Raw genomic sequence first — 13,555 nt, forward strand, 5'->3', positions numbered from 1 at the left:
GTGCAGAACTAGCTTAACAGAATCTTCAAATGTACATGAATGGGGCAATGGCTTGTTTTGTTGGTTTTACCAGTTTTTACTCCCTTTCTTTTTCCAAATGTTTTCTATTTTAAAATATAGCTAATTTGTAAGTATGCATACATTTGCAGTGTAATTAATGACTTCTTGATGAAACATCCATGTGACTAATTCTCTTAGAGAAGGAAACAGGAACCTTCCAAGGGCCTTGTCAAGCTTTGCAACTTCTCTCTTCTGAGACTGATCTCCTTCTTGTTCTAACCATCTCTTTCTCATTTCATTAGTATTCATCTACTAAGTGTGCCTTCCTCCATGATGTCAGCATTTCAGTACTGCTTGTGTCTTGAAATGTAGAGGTTAGATATTTGGTTTTTACATCTGGCTTGCTTGCCTTAACATCTGCAATGTTCGTCACCTTTGTGGCATGCAGTTGCCTGAGGTGTGCTTAAACCTGGCAGGCTATGAAGGAAGGGAGGGAAGAGGCATATGTTAATGCAACAGTACTAGGTAGAGTAACACAAAATACGACCAGATGTGGCTTCTCTTCACATAGGAAGATATCCCACAGCTCTTAATGGCAGGGAACTGAAGACTCACAGAGTCTGTTGAACTGAACTTCTAAATAGTTTGGGAACTCTTGGTTAAGATGGAATAGATTCTATTGTTGGCAGGAGGGAAGCAGATGTAGGTTAGAAGCTAAAGGACAAACTTGGAATGGTTATTGTTTAGACATCAGGTATAAGTAAATATGGATGAATAAAAGTCTAGTCCTCAGTGAGGGAACAGCCTCAAGTAATTTTTTAAAGCTCAGCTTCTAATGACCTTATAGATTAGGTTGATAAGTGAGGTCATTTCCTCTTCCTTCTCCACCTAGCAGACCACAGATGTGTCCCAGCATGATTTGGCGAGTCATTGTGGGAGGCAGTGGTTGAAAATTCTTGGGACCTGCTGTGTTGGGTATGTCATTGGGCTTACTGTGATTTCTTGAATTCTTTTGTCTCCATAGACCCATCCAACCGAGACTGCCTTTTTGTCGAGTGTGGATGTACACACACATTTTTGCTACCAGAAGATGCTGCCAGAATCAATTGCAGTGGTGTGCGCACCCAAATATAAACAGTGAGTATATATAATTTAAGCCTAGACGGTACAAGAGCAAAATCCTCTATGGCTCAGAACACTGTAAAAACTAAGTAATATCCAGATAGTCTTAACTGAGTGCTATAGAAGCCCCCTTTTAAGGTGAACATTCTAACACCAGCTGCTCTTAACAGATGTGCTGACACCACTGTTCGTTTTCTAAGACAAAGCACAAAGAAGTGATCTCAAGTGTCAGAGGTTGAAGATATTCCACACAAGAAACTGCCTAAAGTGTCATTCTCAATGTCACCTTAGTCTGAATTCCTCAGCAGAGCTAGTGTTGGGAAAGCAATGAATCATCCTATTTCTTTGAAAGAATTTTGTACCCTGGATAATGTCCCACAGGAATTAGTGGTCATAGGTTTGAGCGCTACCCCATTTATTCCTCACAGTGATTGGCCTGAACTGGATTGATTCTTCTTTGTGCTCAATTCTACTGTTGAGAATTTTATTATTAAGTCAAACTACAAGAAAGGGATCAAGAGAGAGAAAACCATAGAGAGAGATACACGTAAGGAGAGGAATGAGGAGAGAAAAGAGCAGGGGAGAAGGGAGGGAGGACAATTAGGACTATGACAAAGAAGACATAGTCTAACAGAATTTCAATGATAGTGTGTACTAGGAATAGAAGGAAGACATACACATCATCTGTGCGGGAGGAAGAATTGTGCAGGTCAGAGCAGAGAGAGCAGGAGAGCAGGGGAATAAGTGTAGGTATGAAAGAGAAAGAAGAGAGGACATAGAGGAGAGGAGAGAGAGGGAGGAAAGAAAGGGGAAGGGGAGAGAAGAAGATGGAAAGAGGGAGAGGAGAGAGAGACGAATGAGTGTTGTGGGGATTTCTGTTTGACTGTGAGTCTGCCTTTCTCTTTTCAGAACAGGAATTTTCACACTGACAACTTTTGGATTAAAAGAAATATCAAGCTGCCCCAGGAGGGGCTTCCATCCCCATAATCAGGACTCAGCTCTTTTCTGTGTAGGTATCTGTATACAGGAGAAGAAACATAATAACATTGTGAGAATATCCAAACCCTGTCCCACAAAATTTATAAGAGCCAGGGATACAACCACAGAGATTCAAGGAAGCTTGAAATCCTGGAATCAGAATGCTAAGTCTAAGAGGTAGAACATTCTGTGTGTGATTATATGTATCATAATTAATATGTATATGCATTGTATAGAATTTGGATCACACTCTGATCCTAAAGGGAAAATAACACTTGTATTCATTTCAGCTCTTCTTTTAAAAAGATATATAATTTTATATTTCATTATATTTATACCTGTACTTTCATTGTGTAGCCTTTTAAAAATAGAACCTATTTTTATTTTAATTTGTTGTCTCTGTGGATTTTCACATGGGAGTTTAGTGCCTGTGTGGTAAAAGACGTTTGCAGATGCCCTAGATATGGAGCAAGGCAGTGAACACTTCCTACTTCCCTTCAAGAATAGTAGGTGTTGTTAAACCCAGCACTATTCTCAAGGCCCCACCTTGTAAATCATGGTTCATACCAGGGTGATCAGGTTTTTGTAGCCAGAAACTTTCTACCAGAACTGTTCAAAATTACCTAGCTCCATTTTGGAGTACAGTAATGTTGTTTCTGAGATATTAAAAGATATTGCTCATTTTAAAAACGAATTATCTAGAACAGGAGTTCCCAAGTTGCCAATTGTAATAACCCCTTCCATGGTGAAAAACACCCATAGCATAAGCTCTTGGGCAGTTGTAGTAGATCATCAATTTGAGGCTAATTGATGTTACATAATAAGACTTTTAGACTGATCATTACCTATCATGTTGTAGACCCAGAGTGACCATCTCTGAAATATCAGTAATGTCACCCTTACAATCTGATTAATGGAATGACTCCCCTCAAGGTCTATTGGGTCACCTTTGCCATCTGATGTACATTATGACTCCAATGGTGCACTGCACTTACACATCTCTAACAACAAACACAATAACAAAAACAACAACAACAAAAATCTATTTGCTATGTGACTCTGGAAAATAGATGGAAAAATCCTGAGATACACAGAGATGATTGACTCTAAACATGAGGCATGAGGAGAACTAGGTGGGAGTGTTGGGGACCAGAACTTTTGACATTACTTCTAATGACATCAAGATTTCACCACTTGGCTGAGAACTATTTGGCTGCAATGAAATTCTTCAATCAAAACTTACTGCTCGGGATGTGGCTCAGTTGTGATAGTGTTCCAATTTTAAGCATTAGTATCTGAAATCCTTTCCCAGCACTGATGAAAACAGTTGTGCTTATGTTTGCCTATAATCCAGCACTGGGAACCTCGAAGCAGTAGAATAATGTCAGGATCCTTCTGGCTTAGCTAGGCTATGTTTGCTAGCCTATGTCGCACAAGGCCCTCTTTTGGTATAAATAAAATGTACAAGTTGTTTCAAAACTGATTTCCATTCCCTAACAATATTTCCCTTTTTCCAATTGCAGGACTGCAGTCATGTCACCATCCAAAACAGCAGGGTGACAATCACGGATTTGCGATGAGTAAATCCCACAGACCCACCTCAGTGGGAGCCTGTGTGTGTGTGTGTGTGTGTGTGTGTGTGTGTGTGTGTCTGTGTGTGTGTGTGTATTTTGTATATATGTGACTGAATGTATGGTGGTGTGTATCTGTGTATGTATGTTAACCTGTGTTATGTATGTTACATCTGTGTTAAGGATATCAATGGTATAGTATGTATTTATGGCACACTGTGTTCATTCACAGAGCCCAGATGAACTTAGTTCTACATTTCTGTTTTAGCAATTAGGAAAAGCTTCGATAAAACACAGAAGAATGTGATACATAAAGTCAAGACCTCTTGAGTACAAACCCTGAGTCTAGATGTGAGATCATAGAAATTTATTTGATTTCAAGGTGAGGTGGCTATATTTTTGACTTGTCAGTAATCTCTTTCTTCAATAATGCACAAAGTGAGAAATGTGATAAGGCAATATGGACAAAGCCATCAGCTCAATCACAAGTATCGCAAAGGAAACATAATCTGCAATATGTTTTAATTTATGACATTTGCTATATTCATGGCTGAATTTTGAGGTGAAAGATCATAGCTCTTTTGAATAAGTGGAGAAAAATTGATCTAATATTGCATTCTACTAAAATTACAATTCTAGATTGTGAATGTAATTTTCTGTTTTTTGTTTCAGCCTCTTGTATTTGTAATGACACCTGATGCTAGAAACCCTTTGACTAACAACATTTCCTGACTAAAACAGACTGTATGGAATATTTAACATAAAAGAGGGATGTGTATGAATTGAGATCAAAGAGTACAAAATGCAAGTTCTTAAAAATAATTTGATATTAGGAATCATTTAGAGATTATATATACTGTAAAAATGAATAAAACAATGTTTACATATTTTATGTCAACAAAGTATAATAGTACATCTTAGAACATGATGGGATTTCAAATTTAATAAAGATTCCTTTTATTGCATTGTAGAAACACAATGTTAGAAAGGATTTGAACATGACTGGTGGCCCCTCCTTACCTTGAGTACCACAGGGAAACCTTTTCAAGATGACAACCTTCCTGGTAAACATTTTATTCTTATGTCCATCCTTACTAAAAATGTCCCTGATAGCGAAGCAAAATTTATTCCCATTACCCAGATATACAATCTTCTGGACCAGTTTTGATTTTCTGTGCAAATATTCAGCAATACATCATTTCTCTACATGAAATCTTACAGTAAATAAATAGTTAGGTTATTTATACTTAGTAATTATACCCTCAGATGACATCTTAATTGTTTTCTTTTAAATTAGTCATATAGTCTATGAAAATTTTAGTAAATTCTATTTTCATTTTATATTTATATATTAGGAAGAGCTTTCTAAATCTACAGTCATCACATATTAGACCAGTTGTCTTCCTATTCATCGTACTTACAAATTGTTCTATTTGGCTGGCTTGCATTATGCATATAAAACTGTTTACATTTTATTTTCCTTTCATTTGAATTGAAATTATTCTATTATTGGGAAATGATATAACAATTAAGATTCCATAACTTAATCTGTTTAAGGTGTATTTCTTCTTCCAAAACAATTTGTATCATTGAAGATCATTCAATTAGTATTAGTAAATTAATAAATTACTAAGGGAATAACAGTACTTAGTGAATGTATGATTTCTTCTAATGAGAAGATAATTGTCAAGGTACTTGTGGTCCAACTCTAAACTCTTGCTTGTTTGAATTTTTATGCATGTGTAGCTTAGAAAGACTGATTGCATATCCAGTACCAAGGATACCAGGTAATGGAGAAAGCAAAAGTGTTAGTTGTTGATAATAGCAATTGACACAGCTTGTAATTAACTATGTGGTATTTGTAGATCTTCAAACAATATTAATTAGTAGGCACAAATTAATTACAAATTAACTAATAGGCATAAGTGAAGAAAGATACTTTCACGATTGCTAAGCAATAGAGCTCACTCTCAGAATTAGTTACTACAAGTTCAGCAGGTTTAGTTATGCTCTGTGCAGCTGTGTCTTCCTATGTAAGTATGGCATAACATCTGGGTGAGTAGGTGTTATAACAGAAGATAATACATCATATAATTTACTATAGTCAGTCTTTAGTGTCTGCAAGACCCATATCTTCATACATTTTTGTCTTCTGTACTCATTGTTTCACAGTTCTGAACTTCTGTGTAGACAAAAATATTATAGCATTCCTTGTGAGAGACTGTGAGCAGAAAGCAGATGTCCTGTGGACTGAGCAATGGATGTGAGACACATGATTAACTTCAGACTGTGTCTCCATCAGATCTGTTCATTCTCATTTTTCTCTGCAACCTGGTGCACTCTCAACTTTACATTAGTTCAAGTAATGTTCTGGTAATCTACTTTTCCAAATTTGTACTGCATATGTAATAATACTAACCCAATTTGTAGGATAATAAGCATTCAACTCATGAACCAATCACTTTTATGCTACAAGTATGATGTTTGTTTTATTTAATTCTTTACATAAGATTTGTAGGATGATTGGCAATTGAATGTGACTTTCTCTAGAAGCTGGCATTATGGGCCCACAGATCAGTACACATAAAATAGATTATTCTGGAAAGATTCTTACTTAGGCTATGTACCTATATCTCAAGTGGTCATTAAGACAGATTGCATAGTTCATTCTTGAATTTATGTTTTATGTGAAGCTCCTATACATAATTTATTTTCATAAAAAGTAATGATTATCAAGAGTGTCTTCTATGGTAATTTGAAGCTTCTGGATTCTTTATCAGTCAAATATGCTAATACACTACATACCTGAATATATAGGTATCATTTTAGAAATGTAATTTTTGGGACTTGCATTATAAGTTGATGTTTTCCCTGATGGTACTTTAGCTTTGCCAAATTATGTTTCTAATATATTTCTTTGGAATCTTATATGTATCATATTTTGTAAATAGGACATTCACTGTGATCTTCTCAGCCTATATCATACTGTATATTTAGCATCGTGTAGGATAAAAGACATAGAGGTTTATGTGACTCAGTAGGAGAAGTACTTACCTAATATTTGTAAGAATCTATATTTATTAGAAAATTTGTCAGAAAAATGGTAAATTATTAGAAATACCTGTGGTGTTCTTGTCTGTAGAAAGATTTTTATTTGTTTTAGGTGACTTCTAGTCTCATCATGAAACCCAGATTTGCCTCAAAATTCTGATGTGTTTATTTGTCCCTCTTAATTTATGTGGGATTACAGATATCTATGACTATGCCAGCAGAAAATTTTTCATAACACTGCAGTGAAAACATTAAAAACCAAACTTCCTAAGTCATACTTTCCACAACCACAAAATTTACAAAATGTAAATGTTTAGAGAATGGGGTTGGAGAACTCAGGTTTGTATTTGATATGATGTAGCCACCAGCAGTCAGCTACAGGAGCCAAACTCTGTGATGATTGTGGGGTACAAGGATACATGCTATGCTATAATAATAATATATATTATCTGAACATAGAATGAGGTATATGGATGTTAGTGAGACATGTATTAGTGAAGTAGAGAAAATCAGAGGCATTAAAGTCAAATTTACCCACTTCTTAATTTTGTGTAAACTTCTACAGTGTTGAGACTGAGTTCACAGCTTACTGTCCTCAACCACTTCACAATTCTGAAGTTCTGTCTCATAAAGAAAGTTAGAAATTTTCAAGGAAAAAATGGAAAGAAGGAAAGAAGTAAGGAAGGAATCTGATTCATAGATTATCTAATTATCTCATGTTATTAAGTAATTCTTTATAAGAACTATATATTTTTTTAAAAATTAACATTTTCTTCTCAAGTCAAAAACCATTTTCTAGTAGTTGTACCTAGACATCTGAGACCAGGAAGTGTTAAGTGCTACATAAGGTATATAGACAAAACAGCGCTTCTATTCAATTCAATCACTGTGTGTTTGTTCTAAAGTGACTTTTAGGATAAATACATCAATTTTTCATAAAATCACTCTCCTGAACACTGGAAAGTATGGATGGCAGTGTCCTCAAATACTGGCAAGAAGAAGCAGTCATGTATTCCATGATTCAACAGGATTTATTTCTACCTTCCAGGCCCACCTTTGACAACTTGACTTTGGTTCTGCACATTTTAAAGGAAAGTAAGTGTGATACTTATTTTTCTCACTGTTGTCACAAATCCCATAATCGAAGCAGCTGGAGAAGAAGCGAAATTCATTTGGATCACAGTATATGGATAGTACAAGAGGAAACCAGTGAGTGGTGATTGATGTACAAGCCAATTACTCACAAAAATGCCAAAATTTAGTGGTGGGAGAGAATTGGACCTTGAATGATTTGGTATCACAAACCATTGAGATTCAGAAACCATTTTAGAAGAAGGTTAGGACGTGTGTAAGAGCTGAGACTGTAGACAAGGGTAACAGCAACAGCAAACATTTTTAGAAATGACAGAGCAAATGTGACCTGTACAAGACCTGCACAGAACTTTTCTTGTCAATGTTCCTCATGGATGATATGGGACCCAACCTGAGGGACAGTAGTCACTTAGTGATTGTTCAGAAATGGTTAGCATTTTCTTTAGTGGTGCAGTTCCTGACATAAATGCTCTTTTCTCAGGAAATGTCATACTGGACACTTAGGCAAGAAACTACAATTAGACTCAGCATTATTATATTACAGAAAACATGAAAGTGGAAAGGAATGGTGGTTTCAGCAAGAGAGGGAGAAGTATGACAGTGGGCAGTGATAGTAATATCTAAAATTCATTATATAATCTCTGACACGGTCACACAATAAGAGAATAAAATAAGATGGGCTGATACTTTATTTAGATTCATTAAAGTTTGCCAGAGTATTCAGGAAGCTAAGTCACAAGCTATAGAAGTCAGGCACAGATCTTCAATCCCAGGAGTCAAGATTAAGAGATAGATGGATTTCTGTGAATCCAAGGCTACCAAGAGCTATACAAGCTTGATCCAGTCCTAAAGAGGAACAATTGACACAAAGACAATCTCAGCACCAGGAATCATATGCCTTTAAACCCAGAACTAGAGTGGTATAAAGGATAGAAGTAGGGTCTTTAGTAGACTATCATGGATTTATTCTCCAGCCACAATGAGGATAGGAAGACCCTGAAGTTTCCATATTCTCTAGCCACACTGTGGATAAGTTATAAATAGTCTTAGGGTTGGTGTGAGCCAGAATAGCCTTCCATTCTGAGGTAGAAAAGAAGTAGTGTTCAGCTGCTTTGCTATTCTGATCTTCAATTGAATTGTAACCCCAATATCAGTCTCTGGTCCTTTTATTTTTCATGCTACAGAAAGTGGGAAAGGGAGGAAGAGGGGAGTAGGAAGGCAGGAGTGGTGGAATGAAGGAATGGCATCATAGATTCTGTTCTGTGTATAAAGGTCATGAACCAGATGATGATGGAGTCAGAAGGTCTTTCCTTGACCTCATGTACAGGTTCCTTGGAGTTGCTGGAGAGAGGAGGCCCAGCCATGCAGAGTAGATGCATTCTGGTAGCAGATGGAGGCAGGAGGACGAGCCATGAAGAAGAAATGGATGCAAAGAGCTGATGGGGCCAGGAGGACCAGTGATGCAGAGAATTTTGATCCAAGGAGCCAATGGAAACTGGAGGACCAGCTAGGGTGGAGGTGTCAGTGGAAGAGATACATAGAACTGTTCAGTAACAAAGTATCCCAGACAGTCTCCCTCCAGTGACATAGATCTCCAACATGTCCACCCATATCTGGATGAGAATGATCACAGTGATGATGTCAGTGTCCCCATTTACCTCATTATTGTACTTTCTTTTCTCCTGGCTTTTACAGCTAGGCATTAGTTATGTTGTCATCTGAGAAGAGCCAAACATAATCTGGTTGTTTCCTAATTAACTGACTGAGTAAATTATGTTTTCATTTTCCCTTTATTTTACTAATGTTTTAGACTAAAATGTCTCCATACTCATCATCATCTTTGTTCTTCCATCTTCCTCATTGCTTGGAAGATACATATATATGTGTGTGTGTGTGTGTACTATCTTATATGTTTGTGTCTGTCTGTGTGTGTATAATCTTATATGCATTTATGCATATATGTATACATGTATATATATGTATATATTTGTTTACATTTGTAATCTTATGTTTCCATGTATGTTCTTGTGTGTATGTGTGTTTCCTAACACAGCTGAAAATCTCAGCCTTGCTTAAGTTTTGCTATTTCCCTTTTCTCTACTGAATTCCAATTTAAATAGACTATGATATATCATCCAGTGATAATTTTTTAAACAATATGTATTTTTTTAAAGAGGGGGTTTCTTTGTGGAATTTGGATACCAGGCTTGATTCAAAGTCAAGAGTTCTGCCAGTCTCTCCCTTCCATGTGCTGGGATTAAAGGCATGTGGCACCTCTGCATGGCCTTTTTACATTTTTTTTATTTATCTTTTACATTCCAATGCCATTACCTCCCCCCATCTCTCTCACAATTCACATCTGCTCCTCAGAGGGTAACACCTCCCCTAGTAAGCCTGCTAATTCATCTCACTGAGGCATGAAAATGGCACCTCCATACCATCCACACACCTGTGTCTCGTCTGAACAACTGATCTCTCCATAGAATGGGCTCCACTAAGTCTGTTTGTGTATTAGATTGGATCTGGGAACCACAGCCAGTAACCTCATATGTGTCCCATCCACACCATTGCCACCTTTGTTAAGGGAGTGTAGTTGGGTCTTAAGCAGATTCCCCTTTGTCAGACCAGAGTCAGTGATCACTCACTATCTTGTATAAGCTGATTCTGTGAGTTTCCCCTTCTCAGTCTTGACTCCTTTGTTCATATTATTTCTCTTCCCTCAATTCAATTGTACTCAGGTGCTTGACCCAATGATATTGAAGTGACCAGAGCCTCACCCAGCCATGAGAGGCTGCAGAAGACCCACCAAGGTGTAGGCCTCTGATTAACCAGCATGTACTGAGCTTTTGTCCAGCTTCTGACATTGCCTGACCTTGCTGAACCTTGCCCCAGTCACTAGGAAGCCTTGAGGCAAGTTAGCTGGGTGGGTCTGAATGTGCTTTATAGGTTGTGAAGTACAGAGCATAGCAGACTCCATGGGAGGCCTGTAAACATGGCAACCATTTCTGCAGGGGTAGTTGGCCAATCAACACAGGACAAGTTGCCCAAGCCTGGAGTCACACAAATCCTCAGACTGTTGCAGACCCCAGACACTCCCCTTGGTCTACCCCAAAAAATCCCCTGCCCTATCATCCCTCTGGCTGCTTCTCAATCCACCCAATGTGTCAGATGGACAGAGGACAGAAATTAATATAGTTAACTTATTAATTAATTAAAACTCTTTGCTTTTGCATCAGATCAGTTCTCTTGGTGATTTTTGGAGTCAGAATGTGTGCACAATTATTAGGTGTGGATTTATGCATCTCTTTCCATCTGTTTCTAGATTAGGGTTGTAGTTTCTCTGGGATTGTGGATTGTAGCCTGTGTATCATTTGCTTTTTGTCTGGTATCTTCTCATGAGTGAGGGGGGAAACAAATGATTTTTTCTAGTTTTGCTCACTTGCCTGCCAATTTTGGATAATTTTGTTTCTTAACATTGATAAGTAGTCCACAGTGTAAATGTACCACACTTTCCTTATACTTTATTCGATTGACAAACATCTAGGTTGTTTCCAGGGTATGGCAATTATGAATAATGTTGCTATGAACATAGTTGAGTAGTTGTCCTTTTTATGTGGATGTGCCGCCTTTGGGAACATGCCCAAAAGTGGTAATGCAGTATCTAGAAGTAGGTTGATCTCTAGCTTTCTGGGAAATCTCCACACTGATTTCGATACCAGTTGTAAGAGTTTGCATTCTTGCCAGCAATGGAGGAGTGTTACACTTTCTTTTCATCTTCTCCAGCATAAGCTGTCATCAGTGTTTTAGGTCTCAGCCTTTCTGAGATTATTCTGGTGAGACTGTTCTGTTTATATCTCTACCCATTTTTAAAAATTAGATTATTTGGTGTTTTGATGCCTAGTTTCTTCAGTTCTTTGTATAATTTGGAGATTAGCACTCTATCAGATGTGGGGTTGGTGAAGATCTTTCCCATTCTATAGGAAACTGTATTATCTTGTTGAAGATGTATTTTTCTTTGCAGATGCTTCTCAGTTTCATGAGGTATCATTTATTAATTGTTGCTGTCAGTCTGTGCTACTGGTGCTCTGAGTCTGAAGTTGATTCTGGGCTGATGTTTCAGGACTAATTTTTTATCTGCTGTCCCTACATTCTTCATGCACCACAGTGAATTAAATTTCCCCTGTTTACATATTGTATTCTTTGTTAAAATGCTATTTCTTGTTTCTACTTTTTGATTGAACTGCCCCTCACATAAAATTATACAGGGAAATTTGTAGTTGCTGAGCTAGTATAACACTGACAGAAGGTATACTCTCAGGAAAACACTTCCCAGTGATATATATATATATATATATATATATATGTATGTATGTATGTATGTATGTATGTATATTCACCCATTCCTCCAGTGCACACTTGAATGTTCCCCCACATAACACCAACTATGAAAATAGGTATTGTACTGGCTCCATCTGTAGAGGGTCCCCCTCCCTTGCCTCTCCCAATCTTGTCCATGTTCCTGCCTCAGTTCTACTCCATCTTAGCCATTGAGACAAGGTCTTTCCCTGAATCTCGTTCTTGCAGATATACTATACTCTCCCTTGTGAGTCAGGGAAACCCAAAGATCCTTTTGTTTTTACCTTCTTGGCTCTGGAATAAGATGCCTCTTCCACTGTGCTGGCTTTTTTCTAGATTTATGGGACAGAATTCAGATCACTGTGTTTACTTAAATTTTAACAATGATTTTAAAGTTATTATTTTAAAGTAAATAAATACATTTATTTAGTGTAGAGACAGGATCTCTCTTTGTAGCACAGATTCTTCTGGAAGTACATCTTCAGACCAGGCTGGCCTGGTACTCACAGAGAAATACCTGCTACTGCCTCCTAAGTATTGTGAATAAAGTTGTTTGCCACCACAATCTGGCTCCCGAAACAATTTTGTTGACTTAGTCATCGTCATCTTCCCTGGCGTGTTTCTCTATTTTAAAACACGTTAATGAAATAACTCTATTTCCCAAGTCATGTCCTTGTAATCATTAGCTTAAAGGTACAAACTGAAATCCTATTGATTTCCATCCTCTGCTTATTACATGAGCAAACTATTTGGTGAGTATTAGCCTTATGGGGGCACTGGAAATAGCCCTTATATGAGACAGCTATAGTAATTTTGCATATTCTATTAGCATAGATATGTATGACTACTTATGGGCACATACCAGGAGTAAAATTGGTGAATCTGAGGATGCATGTATTATTAATTGGATGAATTTTCTCTAATATGTCATGAATTGATTATATAAACACATAACAAAAATATATGACATACCCACTCATTATTTTGGCAAATGTCAGCATTTTTATTATTAAAAGTTTGTGGTATCAACTTACACACTATTAAATAAATCTTAGTTAGGAACTGAGGGTGTAATCCAAATTTCTCCAGTGACTAATGGTATTAAATGAACATCGTACATACCTATGTATGTATATATTACATATATACATATGAGATTCTTTAGGCCTCAGAAAGTCATGCCCATTTAGAAATTAAATATTTAAACTTCTGTCTTTCTGTATTTCATACTAAAATATCTTAATTATATGGTTCCATGGGGTCTGTGTAAGTTCTTGTAAATCCAAACTTATCTGGTTGTGTTCAGATGATGAAACTGGAATCATTTATCCTCGCAAATATTCCCAGAGTCCCTCTTGTATTTTCTACAGTCTTGTCCATAGCTC

General features: G+C 37.0%; 1 long non-coding RNA gene across 1 annotated transcript; it reads left to right on the top strand.

Moving 5' to 3' along the window:
• The first annotated feature begins 1,037 nt into the window (after nucleotides 1-1,037).
• Nucleotides 1,038-3,693, top strand: LOC127217091 (uncharacterized). The gene is made up of 3 exons (XR_007834075.1): nucleotides 1,038-1,137; nucleotides 2,032-2,131; nucleotides 3,624-3,693. It is a non-coding gene; the product is annotated as an uncharacterized LOC127217091 (long non-coding RNA).
• The last annotated feature ends 9,862 nt before the right edge of the window (nucleotides 3,694-13,555 follow it).

The sequence above is a fragment of the Phodopus roborovskii genome, unplaced genomic scaffold, assembly GCF_943737965.1.
Source record: "Phodopus roborovskii unplaced genomic scaffold, PHOROB, whole genome shotgun sequence".
Lineage (NCBI taxonomy): Eukaryota > Metazoa > Chordata > Mammalia > Rodentia > Cricetidae > Phodopus > Phodopus roborovskii.